Consider the following 16,972-nt stretch of genomic DNA (forward strand, 5'->3'; position numbering starts at 1 on the left):
CCACCCACGCGCGCGTGCTCTCCCGGCGCTGATGATGTCCTGCCCGCTCCGCTGCTCTGGCTCAGCTCGTGACTCTGCTTCGTGCTGGCAAAATTCCGCAGCGTGCACTTGGGGGCGGGGGCGGGAAGGTTGGCTCCCAGCCTTAACCCCTTGAGCTGGCCACCCTCGGGCCTCCCCGACTGCCAGGCACCCCACTTTCCTGCCCCCTCCCACACTAGGTCATTCCCAGGCCCAGCCCCCCCCCCCCCCAGCACCCATGCCCCCAGCCATCCTGCAGGACACTCCATCCTGCACCTGCTTGCCCTCAATAGCATCGAAATCTCCCATCTCTTCCTGTGGGCGCCCCTTCCCCAGACCCCCACCTCTAGAGTCCAAATGGGTGCGGGCAACGGACGCGAGCAGAGTGACACGCACAGTGTACACAGGGCGCCTTCGGTGTACACCCCGCTTCGAACAGGGCAGTGGAAAAGCAAACAGGAGCTTCGCAGGAGGAGATGGAGCCTAAACACCAGCTCGTTTCACCCGCCCCTTGTTGGTCACCCAAGCACGTGTCCGCCCCCTGGGTAAATATTGTGGTTTGCTTCCATTCAGCCCCCCAAAAGACGCATTCGCTGCCCCTGGTAACTGGGCAGCAAGGCCTGGCCCAGGTCTGTCTCCTCTGGGTTACTGTGCGTCTGACGCAGGAGCTGAGATAAGATGTTGTGTGTTGGACACACAAGTAGGGTGAGAAATAAATATTATGAAAAGCAAGAGATACTCAGAAATCAGACCCTGTGCTCTCCCAGTTGGGAATGCCCTGCATTGGAAGGTGTTTGCTTACTCAGAGGGCAGGACTGTGTGGGAGGTGTTTTTGCCCCTCCCATCGCCAGAGCCCTAAAAGACTTTCGTGGGGCCCTCTCTTCCAGGTTGCAGTTGCCTGAGGCTGAAGTTTCTCTAGGAGAGAGGCAGCAGGCCTGGGGTTGAGATTCCAGGTTCCAGCCATAGCTGCTAAGAACTTGACCTGGATAGGTTCTTGAAAACAGCCTTGCCGACAAGCTCTATCAGCCCCCAAAGAGAAGTCTGAGTGGAAGGCTCAGCGTCCACTGCGCCCTCCTCTGCTCCAGCCTGCTAGGGTTGTTGAATCTGGTTGCCTTGGACATTAGAAACTTGAGAACGCCCTTCAGAAGGCCCTCTATCCTCCCGGTCATGCTCCTCCGAATTCGTGTTACTCAGGATGGTAGTTTCATACAGTTCAGCAGCAGCTTGTTCTTTGATTTAATTTTGTCACCTGGTATCACCTTGAAAACGGGGATTTATGTGCAAACATGCAAAAGGCCTCAGGAGAGGGTTTCATTCCTGGAGGAGGAAAGGGCAGTACGGAGCTTTAGGATCCTTTGATCATTTATTTACTCATGTTTCTTGGTGGCTTACTGTGTTCCACGCCTTGTGCAAGGCACTGGGGAAACCTAGTTAAAATGACACTGCCTCTGTCGGGGAGGAGTTTTGTGTCCATTGAGAAGACAATGAATGATTTTATTACAGTGAAATAATTGATGTAACTGGATTGCTTATGAGATGCAATGATAACATAGGGGATGCAGTTGCTGAAATCTGCCCTGGGAAGTATATCTGTCAGCTTGGGCTACATAGAGCTGCAGTAACAAATGACTCCAGTGACTCAAGTAGCTAAAAACAAAGGAGGTATTATTTATTTGCATGCCTGTCCATCAGAGGTCGCCTGTGGTTCTGCTTCATGTTCCCTTCATTCTAGAACCAAAGGTAAAAGTGCTGTCCCTACGTGGGTCTGGCTGGTCTTAATGGCAGAGAGAAAAGAGAGATGGCAGAGCCATGCAATGGCTTCTGCTCTCAGTTCAGTCGCTCAGTCGTGTCTGACTCTTTGCGGCCCCATGGACTGCAGCACGCCAGGCTTCCCTGTCCATCACCAAAACTGCCAGAGCTTGCTCAAACTCATTCCATCGAGTCCGTGATGCCATCCAACCATCTCATCCTCTGTCATCCCCTTCTCTTACTCCCTTCAATCTTTCCCAGCATCAGGGTCTTTTCCAGTGAGTCAGTTCTTCACATCAGGTGGCCAGAGTATTGGAGCTTCAACTTCATCACCAGTCCTTCCAATGAGTATTCAGGACTGATTTCCTTTAGGATGGACTGGTTGGACCTCCTTGCAGTCCAAGGGACTCTCAAGAGTCATTCTCCAACACCACAGTTCAAAAACATCAATTCTTCAGTGCTCAGCTTTCTTTATAGTTTAACTCTCACATCCATACATGACTACTAGAAAAACCATAGCTTTAACTAGATGGACTTTTGTCAGTAATATCTCTGCTTTTTAATATGCTGTCTAGGTTTGTCATAGCTTTTCTTCCAAGGAGCTGCTGCTGCTGCTGCTAAGTCACTTCAGTCGTGTCCAACTCTGTGCAACACCATAGATGGCAGCCCACCAGGCTCCCCTGTCCCTGGGATTCTCCAGGCAAGAACACTGGAGTGGGTTGCCATTTCCTTCTCCGATGTGTGAAAGTGAAGTCGTTCAGTTGTGTCCAACTGTTAGCAACCCTGTGCACTGCAGCCCACCAGGCTCCTCCGTCCAGGGGATTTTCCAGGCAAGAGCACTGGAGTGGGATGCCATTGCCTTCTCTGCTTCCAAGGAGCAAGCATCTTTTAATTTCATGGCTCTAGTCCCCATCTGCAGTGATTTTGGCAAAGAGAAAAGAGAGATGGCAGAGCCATGCGGTGGCTTCTGCTCTAGAGTAGAATATAACACTCTCACTCATGCTGCACTGACCAAGGCAAGTCATGTGGATAAGTTGGCCATAAATAGAGCAGAAAGTATAATCTCTGTACAGGGTCAGACCAGTTGGGAGGGGTGGGGAATATATGGACCAAAAATACAATCTACCATGGCTTTCTGGAGGTGGTGATGCTTGGACTGATTGCAAAAGTAGATTAGAACTTGGGCAGGTAAGCAGACAAAGCAGGGGAGGGTATTCCTGTAGAGAGAACCTCATTGGCCACAGTCATGGAGATATGAAACTGCCTGGTCCAACAAGTTTGCCCCCTAAGTCTGCACAGTGTGGTGTGGAATCCTTCTTCCACTGTCCCTTCACATGTATGGATCTCTCTTTAGGGGCTCTCCTCCAGCCCTGTTTCAAAGGGCTGTCACTAGGGGAAGGGTGCTGATTGGTTGTTATGTGTCTTCCCGGAGGAAATGGACCCAGGTTACCTTAAAAGACTTTGTTTTAAGTACTGGGAAAGTACTTTGTAAAGTCTTCCATAAGTACTGTAAAAGAAAACAACAGCAACAACAAATCAGCAAATTGCCATGAGATCCTTGATGCCTTGCAGATTGAATAGTGATGGATCTGTGCGGCTGTGCCTAGGGGCTGGGGGCTACCAGAGTGACCCCTGCAGATGTCAAGCCTTGAATGAGTTCAGCCTTTGTTCATGGAGGAGTTTCAGGGGATGTCTCTAGATGGTTCTGATAGTCACCTAAGTCTCTGCCACCCTTGCTGTGTCTCTTGGTAAGCCTGGTCAATAAAAGCCTCATTCCCACCCACTTCTTTAATGTTCTATCCTAATTTAGGTGTTAAAAGAGGGACAATGGTAAACCAAGATGTCTAGGTGGCAAATGCATGTTATTGATGTGTAGAACAGTTAGTTAAACCTTTTGCAGTGGTTCGGCTCTTCCTTCCTGGTGCCGTAAATACCTGAAGGGCAGTGCTCATGGCCTGATGCTTCCCACCCCCCTGTATCCCCTAGAGCAGTATTTTCCTGAGGACCGAGTCACCCAAGGGAGATTTGTATCTGGTTTGGTTAGTTGGAAGGCAACTCTTCTAAACAGTCAGGAATATTTCAGTTGCAAGTAACTGAAAATTCAGCCTAGCTGGCTTAACTAAAAAGGGTTTTTTATTTTTTCAGTTCATTTAACTGGAAAATCCATAGGGCAGAGTCACCCTCAGCAGTGGCTTCATGTATGGGCTTAAAGCAGACATCTGGTTTCACTCTCTCTCCCTGTGTGTGCTAAATCACTTCAGTCGTGTCTGACTCTCTGCAACCATATGAACTGTAGCCCAGCAGGCTCTTCTGTCCATGGGATTCTCCGAGCAAGAATCGTGGAGTGGGATGCCATGCCCTCCAGGGGATCTTCCCCCACCCAGGAATAGAACCCGTGTCTCTTATGTCTCCTGCATTGGCAGGCGGGTTCTTTATTACCTACTAGCGCCACCTGGCACCCCACTCCAGTTCTCTTGCCTGGAAAATCCCATGGACAGAGGAGCCTGATAGGCTGCAGTCCATGGGGTCACTAAGAGTCGGACACGACTGAGCGACTTCACTTTCACTTTTCACTTTCATGCATTGGAGAAAGAAATGGCAACCCGCTCCAGTGTTCTTGCCTGGAGAATCCCTGGGACGAGGGAGCCTGGTGGGCTGCCGTCTACGGGGTTGCACAGAGTCGGACACGACTGAAGCGACTTAGCAGCAGCAGCAGCAGCAGTGCCACCTGGGAAGCCCTTCTCCAGGTCTAGGTTCTGCTTTCTCCTTGGCTGGCTCCCTTCTCATATAGGCTCCTTCAGTCTCGTGGTAAGATGGCTCCAGACTTTCCAATCTTGCACCTGCCTGGATACAAGTCCATTGGGAAAGAACATCTGTACCTCTCCCAGCAATCCCGGCACAGGTATTTCCTGAACAAATTGTGGTTTGGGGACTGTGATGCTCCATTGATAAAAGGCCAAAGGCATGTGTATTGTGGGTAAGTTTCCCCACCCAAACCACAGGACTGAGAGATGGAGAGGAGATGGCCTAGAGGAGGCATGAAAAGATGGTGACAAGAATAACGGGTGGGTGACAAAAACAGCAGATGCTCAGTTCACTAATAGTCGTGTCTGTCAGCTCTTGTTACAATAATGCTGTATGACAAACCATCCCTAAACTCAGGGGCTTACGCTATTGAGCATTAAGTTTTTCTCACTCATGGGTTTGTGAGGTGTTTGGGATGCAGGAGACCTGTGTTCAGTCCCTGGGTCGGGAAGATCCCCTGGAGAAGGAAATGACAACCCACTCCAGTATTCTTGCCTGGGAAATCCCGTGGATAGAGCCTGGCAGGCTACAGCCCACGGGGTTACAAGAGTCGGATGTGACTGAGCAATGAACACACACACGCCCGGATCAGTTCTGCTTCAAGCTGCAGGTTGACCAAGTTTGGCCTCAGGATGTGTACTGGGTTCAGGTCTGGTCTATTTTCTCTCATCTTCCTGGGAACAAGGGCTTCTCTGGTGGCTTAGGTGGTAAAGTATTCGCCTGCAGTGCAGGAGATCTGACTTGGATTCCTGGGTCCGAAAGACCCCCCTGGAGAAGGGAATGGCAACCTGCTCCAGTATTCTTGCCTGGAGAATTCCATGGACAGAGGAACCTGGCAGGCTATAGTCCATGGGGTCGCAAGAGTTGGACACGACTTAATGACTACACCACCACCACCACCTGGAAACAGGAGTCACTCAGGGCGTGTTCTTCTCATGGTGAACGCCAGGAGCTCATGGGAGGGGCAGAAGCACCCCCACCCCATGCCTTTTAAGAACCGTGACTCCGAACTGGTGCGCTATTGACTCTACCCGTGTTCATTTCACCAAAACAAATGGGAAGGCCAAGTCCAACATCAGTGGAGCAGAGAAATATAATCCAGTTTATCACAGTGTTGGAAAAAATGAGCTCAGCAATAGGATTAGAATGGACTGCTCCAGATTTTCCAAACTGCATCCATCTAGCTTTATTTAAAATTGTCCCATGTTCACATGGACATGCATGGAAGGTCCCTGCTGAGAAAATCCCATAGCAGATTCTTTTGTCTCCCTAACTTTCCTTTCCCAAGGCCTTTGCCTTCAGTCTGACTCTAGATTTTCCTGCACCAACTATCTGTAATTCACTTCACCTGTTTTCCAGGGTGCGAGGGCTAATCCAGGAGCTATGATGGGTGAGTGTCCACAACAGGTGAGAGCCCATCTGTCTGGAACATAGTGGAAAGAATTCTTGCTATGAGTGGGAGATTGGATGAGAAGAGGTTGCTTCTTTAGCCATTTCCCACACTAAGATACTCTGATTCTGGGTATTCTGTGTGTGGGCTGCACCCCACAGGCCTGCTCAACCTCAAGACGGAAGAAAGAGCCCAGAGACAGTGACCAAGACATCAGTGGTTTATTAGACGGGGATCACTCACAAAAGCTCCTGGAGCGACATTGCAGCATGTGTGGAGAACAGTGGGCAGGACACAGCAGCAGTCTTCCCTACTAGGGGAGAAGGCGGCTACCATTTACAGGGGTATTGACATCAGGTGGGCTTGTGAATTACCATGGAATAATTAAGTCCTATAATTAAGAGGGTTGCATCCTCACGTGAGAGAAGCAGGGGCTGGTTGAGCAGGGGATGTTCAGAGAGCAAGAGAACAGCCGTCTTGATTGGCATAACCATACACTGTGTCACTTTTTGACTCATGTAGTTATATTTTAGGATATGGGGTTTGATCTGTGAATCTTTGATCTCTTTGCTTCCAGTGTCCTCAGTCCAGGATCCTTCAGGGCCTGAGACCACAGTAAGCTCAAATACCCAGATGATCATCGTTCTGCCTCCCATAGGGAAACCCATGAGGAAGAGAAACTGGAAGAAGGCAAGTTTATCAGAAGCCATATTTCTTAATAAAACTTGTCTTTGCTTCTGGATAGCTTCAGACAGAAGAGCCATCCAGAAACATTAGTCCCCTCTTTCTTCCTTCCTTTCCTTTTTAAATGGATCTCCAAGCAAGCAAGCAAGCACAACTTTTCATTCTGTATTCCAGTGGTGCAAAGCCCTCACATCGGGAAATTCTGCACCATGTCTAACTTGATTCTCCATGATCAAAGCCCATTATTTCTCCCTTCTCATCTTTCACGTCTTTGAATATGGTGGAACTCGTCTCTAATGCCGGTGTGATAGAGACCTGTTCATGATGTTCATGTTCCAGAAGAAAGAGTTGGTATTGTTTTACTTCACATCAACAGACAGTTATTGAATGAGCGTGATGGTCCCTGTACAAGTGCTGCAATGTTAAGAGCATCCCCTTTGGAGTCAGGCTGTCTGTGTTCCAGGCGTGGCTTTGCCGCTTACTAGCTGTGTGACTTGGACATTATTTAGCATCATTTGTCCACAGTTTCCCTGTCTGTAAAATGTGTTTGTAATAGAATCTCTCACAGGGTTCTCAGGAGGGATGAGAGAATTAATACATGTAGAGTGCTTAGAATAGCGTCCAGCATATATGTGCTCAATAAATGATGTTGGCTATTATTATCCTCATTTTGAGATGTAAGATTTAGTTTCTGGAGGGAACTGGCACTGATGACCCTGGTGGGTAGCTCTTCTCTTAGTTAAGATGGGGAGGGAACATGGGTGGTTGTAGGCACACAGTGAGAGGAAGTTGCAAGGAGGTAAATTTCTATTTAAGATCTTCCTGGGCAGGCCAGTGGTTAAGACTCCACCTTCCAATACAGGGGTTGCAGGTTTGATCCCTGGTCGGGGAGATAAGATCCCACATGCTTCAGGGCCAAAAAAGAAAAAAAAAGATTTTCCTAACAATTAGAATTGGCCAATAAATTAAGTAATGAGCTCCCCTGTCATCAGAGGCATTCAGGAAAATCTTGACTAGCCATTGAGGTAGATGGTATGTGAAATTCTCCTAGAATTGAGAGAACAGACTTTTCAAATGGGTAGTACGTTGGGCTGGATGGATCTTAATCCCAAGGTGTATTGTTTGGGCTACGATGTTGTCGGTTTTTTAAAATTTCACTGAGTCCACAATGGATTGGGAGATTTTTTATTTAAAAATCTAGACTTTCAGCTTGTTTGCTTGCTTGATTTTTGCAGAGTTGGAAGATCCGGCAGCATTTAGTCAACAGTCTTGGATATCAATAACGGAGCTGAGCTGTGGTGACTCCCTTAAGATATGTAGGTATGTCGTATGCCCTCTTCTAGGGTCTCCTCTCTCATTTATGGGACGCACCTGACTCCTGTGTGTTTTTGAATTTACAACACGTGTTGGAGGAGGTCTGCCTAGTGTGTGGGTGGGCTAGATCGGAGGAGATCACCTTTAGGCTGACCTGACCCCAGGTGAACTCCCTCTGAATTCTGAGAGCCTTTGTTCTGGATGCAAATCTGACCCCCTGGCACAGCACCATCCATTAAGCGTGCCCTGCACACCTACTCCTTGCTCAGCCCTATGATTCATACTAGCATGCTAAACTGGCCTTCAATGGGTCCTATTTTAAATATGGAAAGGAGAACACTTGTTTTCTTTATTCAGTGTTCACTGAATACTTCTTACACCAGAAGTGTGTGGGTTTTTCCCCACCAAGCAGTTCTTCAACTCTTCAGACATCAGCTGGGTGCCCTACAATTCAACTCAATTCTGACAATAACCGCCTGTAGTTACATAGGCTCCACAGGTTAAGGCTGAGTCCTGCAAGACCGCTCCCCGCTTCGGTGCCAGTCACCAAGTCCAGGTTATCACCTGTGCTTCTCACCTTCTGGCTATAAATCAGAGGCTCCCATGACTCTTCCTTGTGTTTGATCATTTGTTAGAACATCTCAGAGTTCAGGAAAACAGCTTACTTACTCATGTGTGTTAGTCTCTCAGTCGTGTCCGACTCTTTGCGACCCCGTGAACTGTAGCCTGCCGGGCTCCCCTGTCCATGGGATTCTCCAGGCAAGAATAGTGGAGTGGGTTGCCATTTCCTTCTCCAGGGGATCTTCCCAACCCAGGAATCAAACCCAGGTCTCCTGCATTGCAGGCAGATTCTTTACTGTGTGAGCTACCAGGGAAGCCCTTACTTAACTAGATAATTGGTTTATTATAAAAGGATATAGCTCGGAACAGCCAGATCAAAGAGTTGCAAAGGGCAAAGTATGTGTGTGTGTGTGTGTTGGGGGGGCGATGTGGAGCTTCCAAGCCTTTCTGTATGATCATGCCATCCAAGATGGCTGTTCTCTTGCCCTCTGTACATCCCTTGCCAACCAGTGCGTGCTTCATCTATACCCTATTTACATGACTGACCCTCCTACATGTTTGCCCCACCCCCACCCCAGCTAGTGATTGTTCCAACCTGACATCATAGATTGAGCCCAGCTGACATCACTTCACCCTGTAACTGGTTACCTCCCCCTCCCTCCGGGGAGTGAAGACTGCTCACCTGGCCTGCCTATTGATGTTTTCCACGCACGGTGGGGTGTTGTTCCAGGACATCGCTTCAGAAAGGTAGGATCCTCCATTCATTAAGCTGTTGACATCTCTGTTGCTGACTCTGGGCTCTTTGGTCCTGAAGCTGGGCAAGTCCAGGCCTTGTAGACCTGTGTGGTGCAGCCCAACAGCTGGCGGGGCAGCCAGAAGACGGAGGAACCCCCCGAGAGCGCCGAGATGTTGGGACACAAGGACGGGGAATGGAAAGCTGCAGGGGCCGAAGGGTCCCCGGGGTAGCCACCCCCTCGTATGGGGGGCCGTGCGGTGGCTGTCCTTGAGGGATGGGGGCCACCAAGAGAGTAAAGTCTCCGGTATGGCATCACAGTGAGTCTTGCTATCAGGTTGGCTTCTTTCTTGGGTGTGTGCAGGTGCCTTGTCCATGAATGCAAGTCCTGTTCTCTTTTTCTGGTTTTGACCTTTATCAAAGGGTCCTAGTTGCTTGAATGCTGATTCGTGTTTTTCTGAAGGTGAGGCAAGTGAATGCACCAACCTGATGTCATTGCCCCTATAACTGGTAACCTAGGTACCCCCCTTCCCAGCCAGGAGTGAAAACTGCCTCTCGGCACAGTGGGGCGTTGCTCCAGGACCTTGCTTCAGCCGCGTAAGATCCCTCATCCATTAAACCATTGATGTCTCTCTCACTGACTCCAGGCTTTTGGTTTGGACTTGAGGTTGGGCAAGTGCAGGCCCTGAAGGCCTATGGGGTACAGCTGGACTGTTTCCCCGGCCCACCGCCCTCCCAGCTCTTCCACGTATTCTGCCACCTGGAGGCACCCAGGACCCCAAACTATCGCTTATGTATGGAGCCTTCATTACTTAGGCCTGGTTGATCAAATCATTGGCCGTTCACGATTAACTCAACCTCCAGCCCTTCTCCCTTCCTTGGAGGTCAGGTCAGGGGCTGAAAGTTCCAGCCCTCTAAAACATTGGTTCCCCTGGCAACCAGCTGCCATCCTAAGGGGTTTTCCAATAGTCACCTCATTAACAAACTCATGTGTGGTTTATAGGGGTTAGTGATGAATAACAAAAGATGGTCCTTTCCCCTTTAATTCCCTGTTGCTGCTGCTGCTGCTGCTAAGTCGCTTCAGTCGCGTCTGACTCTGTGCGACCCCATAGACGGCAGCCCACCAGGCTCCCCCGTCCCTGGGACTCTCCAGGCAAGAACACTGGAGTGGTTGCCATTTTCTTCTCCAATGCATGAAGGTGAAAAGTCAAAGTGAAGTCGGTCATGTCCGACTCCTAGCGACCCCATGGACTGCAGGCTACCAGGCTCCTCCATCCATGGGATTTTCCAGGCAAGAGTACTGGAGTGGGTTGCCATTGCCTTCTAATTCTTTTAGAGAATTCCAAATGTTTTAGGAGCTATGTGTCAGAAGACCAAATATTTATTTCTTACTATAAATCACAATAATCACATGTACATATTTGAAATTTTGTAGTAAAAGATACATAAATTTATTATTTTAACTATGTTTAATATTTTAACAATTTATTGGTATTCTGTTCAGTTCAGTTGCTCAGTCGTGCCTGACTCTTTGCGACGCCATGAATCGCAGCACACCAGGCCTCCCTGTCCATCACCAACTCCCGGAGTTCACTCAGACTCACGTCCATTATATTTTAATTCAAATTGAAGAATAAACTTTCAGCTCTTCTTCTCACTGCTCCATGATGTAATAAAGAACCTGGTACATCCATTTTACAGATGTAGAAACTGAGCAGGAAATTAAGGTTGGAAACTGGAAACTAGATCCTTGGTGTGGAGTCGTTGACACTAGGCAGCGTTCCTGAGGACAAGGGTTGTGTCTGATTTATCACAGATTCGCATCCTCAGGACAAGTGGCCAGGATGCAGTCCACATGGTTTGAAAAGAATGAATAAATGGTTTTTGTGCTGACACTATTTTTCCCCCATAATTTATTTATTTTTGGCGGTGCTAAGTCTTCATTCCTTGCGGGCTGTTCTTTGGTTGCCGCGAGTAGGGGCTGCTCTCCAGATGGGCCTGCAGGCGTCCCACCGTACTGGCTGCTCTTATTGCCGAGCAGACTCTGGGCTGCAGCGGTTTCGGTAGTTGTGACACGTGGGCTCGGTAACTGCCGCTCTCGGGTTCTTGTTCAGTTCAGTCGCTCAGTTGTGTCCGACTCTTTGCGACCCCATGAATCGCAGCACGCCAGGCCTCCCTGTCCATCACCATCTCCCGGAGTTCACTCAGACTCACGTCCATCGAGTCAGTGATGCCATCCAGCCATCTCATCCTCTGTCGTCCCCTTCTCCTCCTGCCCCCAATCCCTCCCAGCATCAGAGTCTTTTCCAGTGAGTCAACTCTTCTCATGAGGTTGGCCAAAGTACTGGAGTTTCAGCTTTAGCATCATTCCTTCCAAAGAAATCCCAGGGCTGATCTCCTTTGGAATGGACTGGTTGGATCTTGCAGTCCAAGGGACTCTCAAGAGTCATCTCCAACACCACAGTTCAAAAGCATCAATTCTTCGGCACTCAGCCTTCTTCACAGTCCAACTCCCACATCCATACATGACCACAGGAAAAACCACAGCCTTGACTAGATGGACCTTAGTCGGCAAAGTAATGTCTCTGCTTTTGAATATACTATCTAGGTTGGTCATAACTTTTCTTCCAAGGAGTAAGCGTCTTTTAATTTCATGACTGCAATCACCATCTGCAGTGATTTTGGAGCCCCCAAAGATAAAGTCTGACACTGTTTCCACTGTTTCCCCATCTATTTCCCATGAAGTGATAGGACCAGATGCCATGATCTTCGTTTTCTGAATGTTGAGCTTTAAGCCAACTTTTTCACTCTCCTCTTTCACTTTCATCAAGAGGCTTTTTAGCTCCTCTTCACTTTCTGCCATAAGGGTGGTGTTATCTGCATATCTGAGGTTATTGATATTTCTCCCGGCAATCTTGATTCCAGCTTGTGCTTCTTCCAGTCCAGCGTTTCTCATGATGTACTCTGCATAGAAGTTAAATAAGCAGGGTGACAATATACAGCCTTGATGTACTCCTTTTCCTATTTGGAACCAGTCTGTTGTTCCACGTCTAGTTCTAACTGTTGCTTCCTGACCTGCATATAGGTTTCTCAAGAGGCAGGTCAGGTGGCCTGGTATTCCCATCTCTTTCAGAATTTTCCACAGTTTATTGTGATCCACACAGTCAAAGGGTTTGGCAGAGTCAATAAAGCAGAAATAGATGTTTTTCTGGAACTCTCTTGCTTTTTCGATGATCCAGCGGATGTTGGCAATTTGATCTCTGGTTCCTCTGCCTTTTCTAAAACCAGCTTGAACATCAGGGAGTTCACAGTTCATGTATTGCTAAAGCCTGGTTTGGAGAATTTTGAGCATTACTTTATTAGCATGTGAGATGAGTGCAATTGTGCGGTAGTTTGAGCATTCTTTGGCATTGCCTTTCTTTGGGATTGGAATGAAAACTGACCTTTTCCAGTCCTATGGCCACTGCTGAGTTTTCCAAATTTGCTGGCATATTGAGTGTAGCACTTTCACAGCATCGTCTTTCAGGATTTGAAAGAGCTCAACTGGAATTCCATCACCTCCACTAGCTTTGTTCATAGTGATGCTTTCTAAGGCCCACTTGACTTCACATTCCAAGATGTCTGGCTCTAGATTAGTGATCACATCATCATGATTATCTGGGTCGTGAAGATCTTTTTTGTACAGTTCTTCCGTTTATTCTTGCCACCTCTTCTTAATATCTTCTGCTTCTGTTAGATCCATACCATCTTTGTCCTTTATCGAGCCCATCTTTGCATGAAATGTTCCCTTGGTATCTCTAATTTTCTTGAAGAGATCTCTAGTCTTTCCCATTCTGTTGTTTTCCTCTATTTCTTTGCATTGATCACTGAAGAAGGCTTTCTTATCTCTTCTTGCTATTCTTTGGAACTCTGCATTCAGATGCTTATATCTTTCCTTTTCTCCTTTGCTTTTCACTTCTCTTCTTTTCACAGCTATTTGTAAGGGCTCCCCAGATAGCCATTTTGGTGTTTCGCATTTCTTTTCCATGGGGATGCTCTTGATCCCTGTCTCCTGTACAATGTCACGAACCTCATTCCATAGTTCATCAGGCACTCTATCTATCAGATCTAGGCCCTTAAATCTATTTCTCACTTCCACTGTATAATCATAAGTGATTTGATTTAGGTCATACCTGAATGGTCTAGTGGTTTTCCCTAGTTTCTTCAATTTGAGTCTGAATTTGGTAATAAGGAGTTCATAATCTGAGCCACAGTCAGCTCCTGGTCTTGTTTTTGTTGACTGTATAGAACTTTTCCATCTTTGGCTGCAAAGAATATAATCAATCTGATTTCGGTGTTGACCATCTGGTGATTGCCATGTGTAGAGTCTTCTCTTGTGTTGTTGGAAGAGGGTGTTTGCTATGACCAGTGCATTTTCTTGGCAAAGGTCTGTTAGTCTTTGCCCTGCTTCATTCTGCATTCCAAGGCCAAATTTGCCTGTTCCTCCAGGTGTTTCTTGACTTCCTACTTTTGCATTCCAGTCCCCTATAATGAAAAGGACATCTTTTTTGGGTGTTAGTTCTAAAAGGTCTTGTAGGTCTTCATAAAACCGTTCAACTTCAGCTTCTTCAGCCTTACTGGTTGGGGCATAGACTTGGATAACTGTGATATTGAGTGGTTTGCCTTGGAGACGAACAGAGATCATTCTGTCGTTTTTTGAGATTGCATCCAAGTACTGCATTTCAGACTCTTTTGTTGACCATGATGGCTACTCCATTTCTTCTGAGGGATTCTTGCCCACAGTAGTAGATATAATGGTCATCTGAGTTAAATTCACCCATTCCAGTCCATTTTAGTTCACTGATTCCTAGAATGTCGACGTTCACCGTTGCCATCTCTTGTTTGACCACTTCCAATTTGCCTTGATTCATGAGCACAGGCTTAATAGTGGTGGTGCACAGGTTCAGTTGCTCTGAGGCACGTGGGATCTTCCCGGTCCAGGGATGAAACCTGTGTCTCCTGCATTGGCAGGTGGATTCTTTACCACCGAGCCACCAGGGAAGCCCCTGTGCTGGCACTTGGACAGAAGCTCTCAAAAAAGCTCCCAGCGTCTGTAATACTTCTTCCCCTCTTAAGTCTCCCTCTCCGTCTCTCAGGCACCCCCACCCCACTCCCAACAAGGGACTTGAACAAACCAGCTGGTGCTGATCCATGCCCTAAGTCATAACAACTGCAGCCTCGGGCCTGAGAGGTTGCTTTCCCACGTGTTCTGTCCAGTCCGGGTGTGAGCTTCATTGGAGCTTCACCCCAGTTCACTGCAATGCCTTAGCACCTGGTTCCAGCTTGGCATGTGAGACCCACTGGGGGATCCTCTGGCATGGGGCAGGGGGAGGGCGGATCTGAATGCCTTCTAGTCATACTTTGTCAGAGAATCTCTCTAGCCTCCTGCATGGTGGCAGGCCCTCTTATCTCACCAAGCTGTCCTGGGGTTTGGGGAACCTCAACCCCAATTCCCTTTTGTTTAAAAATTGAGACAAATGCAGTTTTAATGGGGTGGTGAAAACGCTTCTCCCAAAGGTAAGCTGTACTGTCGACTTGGCATTTGCTTAAGAAAAGAGTGGCTCTGAAAGGATTCTCTGTTCTGTTCTCCTTGGAGGAGGCTGGCTTGGGGTGGGGTGGGGTAGGGTTGGGGGGCTGTCAGAGGCCGTCAAGGGGTGTGGCTTAAATCCTCTGGGGTCCTTTGTCCACTTGCTTTCCGCCCACAGGACGATAGAAGCTGTCACTAGTGATACAAAGATGGGCTGCAGAAGGCTCCTACCTGTCTCTCGCACATGGGGAGAGGGTGTGTGAGGAAGAAGGCAAGTGATGGTGAGAAGCACTCACAAGCAGTGAGTGTCCTCAAAGCAGTCAGGCGGATGGTTCAGTTTCACCGGGGAAATTTCTTCGACTGGTGTAGGAAGGAGGCGCTGAGACAAAAGCTTTCGTGGTGGGGGTGGGAGTAGCGGGGAGGGCGCAGAGGAGCTCGACTCCGTCTATCTATAGCCGGTCCAAAGGCAAACCGCAACCCCCCCCGCCCCCCCCCCCCCCCCCCCCCGTCTCCGCTGAAAGTGGGCGGGGCCGAGGGGAGGGGAGGCCGAGGGGAGGCCGGGAGGCAGGGAGCCAGTGGCTTCCCCACGGGCAGCAGAGGGTTAACCGCTCCGGGCGCCCAAGGACGTCAGAGTGGGTTCTTGTCTGCGGCTGGGACTGAGAGCTTTTATCCCTTGTTATTTTTCCTCCTGTCTTGGCTTTATACTGTGTTAGGATTTCAGGATTTGGCTTTATATATATATTTTTTTAATGCTGAAAATATTTGGAAGGGGAGAAAAAAAAATTCATCCCAGGGAAACGGATAGGAAGACAGCAGGCTGGAGGCTGGGGTCATTGGGAGTCCCTGGTTTTAGATCAAAAGCAAGGCAACCACGATTATGTGGCCCCCTCCCATTGCTACGTTCCCTTGAAGCCCCCCAGACTTCAGCCTGGGCAAAAGGACTTCCTGCTTTGGAGCCCTAATCCTCCACAAGTCAGCTCTGAGACCAACTGTTACTGACGGGGACCCCCACCCCGCGGGAGGCCCTCCTGGACACCTTGTCCCCAGCCTGAACCTGTGTGGGCTGGGTGGTGAGGAGATGCCACAGACTCTGCAGTAGACTTTCCCTCTGCTGACCCCGTGGGGAAGGGCATGGAGAAGGACACAACCTCTCTGAAAGGGCGGGGAGAAGAGAGGCGATCAGGTTCGAGAAATAAGGAAGGGAGTGGCGAGCATTACTTAAGACAGCTAAGAGCTTCTTAGGTGTCCGTGCTCGTCGCTCAGTCATGTCAGAATCCTTGTGACCCAGTAGACTGTAGCCCGCCAGGCTCCTCTGTCCATGGAATTCTCCAGGCAAGAATACTGGAGTGGGTTGCCATTCCCTTCTCCAGGGGATCTTCCCGACCCAGGGATCAAGCCTGAGTCTCCTGCACCGCAGGCAGATTCTTTTCCATCTGAGCCACCAGGGAAGCCCTTAGATGTCTATGATACTTTTAAAAGGAAATATTAAAACTCAAGGAGGTCATATTCAGTGGATACCCGCAGGAGTCAGAATTTTTCATAGCCTGCAGGCTTCACGACAGAGTTGTTGGTCTGAGGCACAAGGTACTGGGCACAGAGCTCTGGTGAGAGGAGGGTAAGGTGGCCTGGGCGTGGCGCCATGAAGCCAGATATTGGGACAGAGATGTGGAGACACGCCATTGAGTCCCAGGATCCCAGGAATGAAAAGGATGCCTGAACAGATCTGGGGGCCCTGCTCCCCAGAGCAAGAATGGTGTTGGCCCCACATCCCTGAGATGGAAGCATCTCGTGGGCTTGCATACTCTGGGCCCTGGGGAGATGACCGGGGAATGGGAACAGCTGCTTCTCAATGGAACTTGGTCACTTGGAAAGCTGCAGGAATTGCAGGTGAGGTGGGACCTCACAGGGCGAGACTGAATAACATTTGTCTCTCACCCTTTCTTATGTTCACATGACAGAGAAAATAAGCTGTGCGAATGGGCACCCAGTGTTAAAGATCAGAACGGGGTTTTCAGAACTGAGACTTAACATTGTAAAAGTGGACTTTCTACCAAGGACAAGAGCCCCTCTACACAGGGTCCTGACAATGGTGGTTGGCGGGGAAAAATCTCCCACCCAGTCCAAGTCACTTAAACTGAATTTTGGCGAGAAA

The sequence above is a fragment of the Capra hircus genome, chromosome 15, assembly GCF_001704415.2.
Source record: "Capra hircus breed San Clemente chromosome 15, ASM170441v1, whole genome shotgun sequence".
In the NCBI taxonomy this organism is placed as follows: domain Eukaryota; kingdom Metazoa; phylum Chordata; class Mammalia; order Artiodactyla; family Bovidae; genus Capra; species Capra hircus.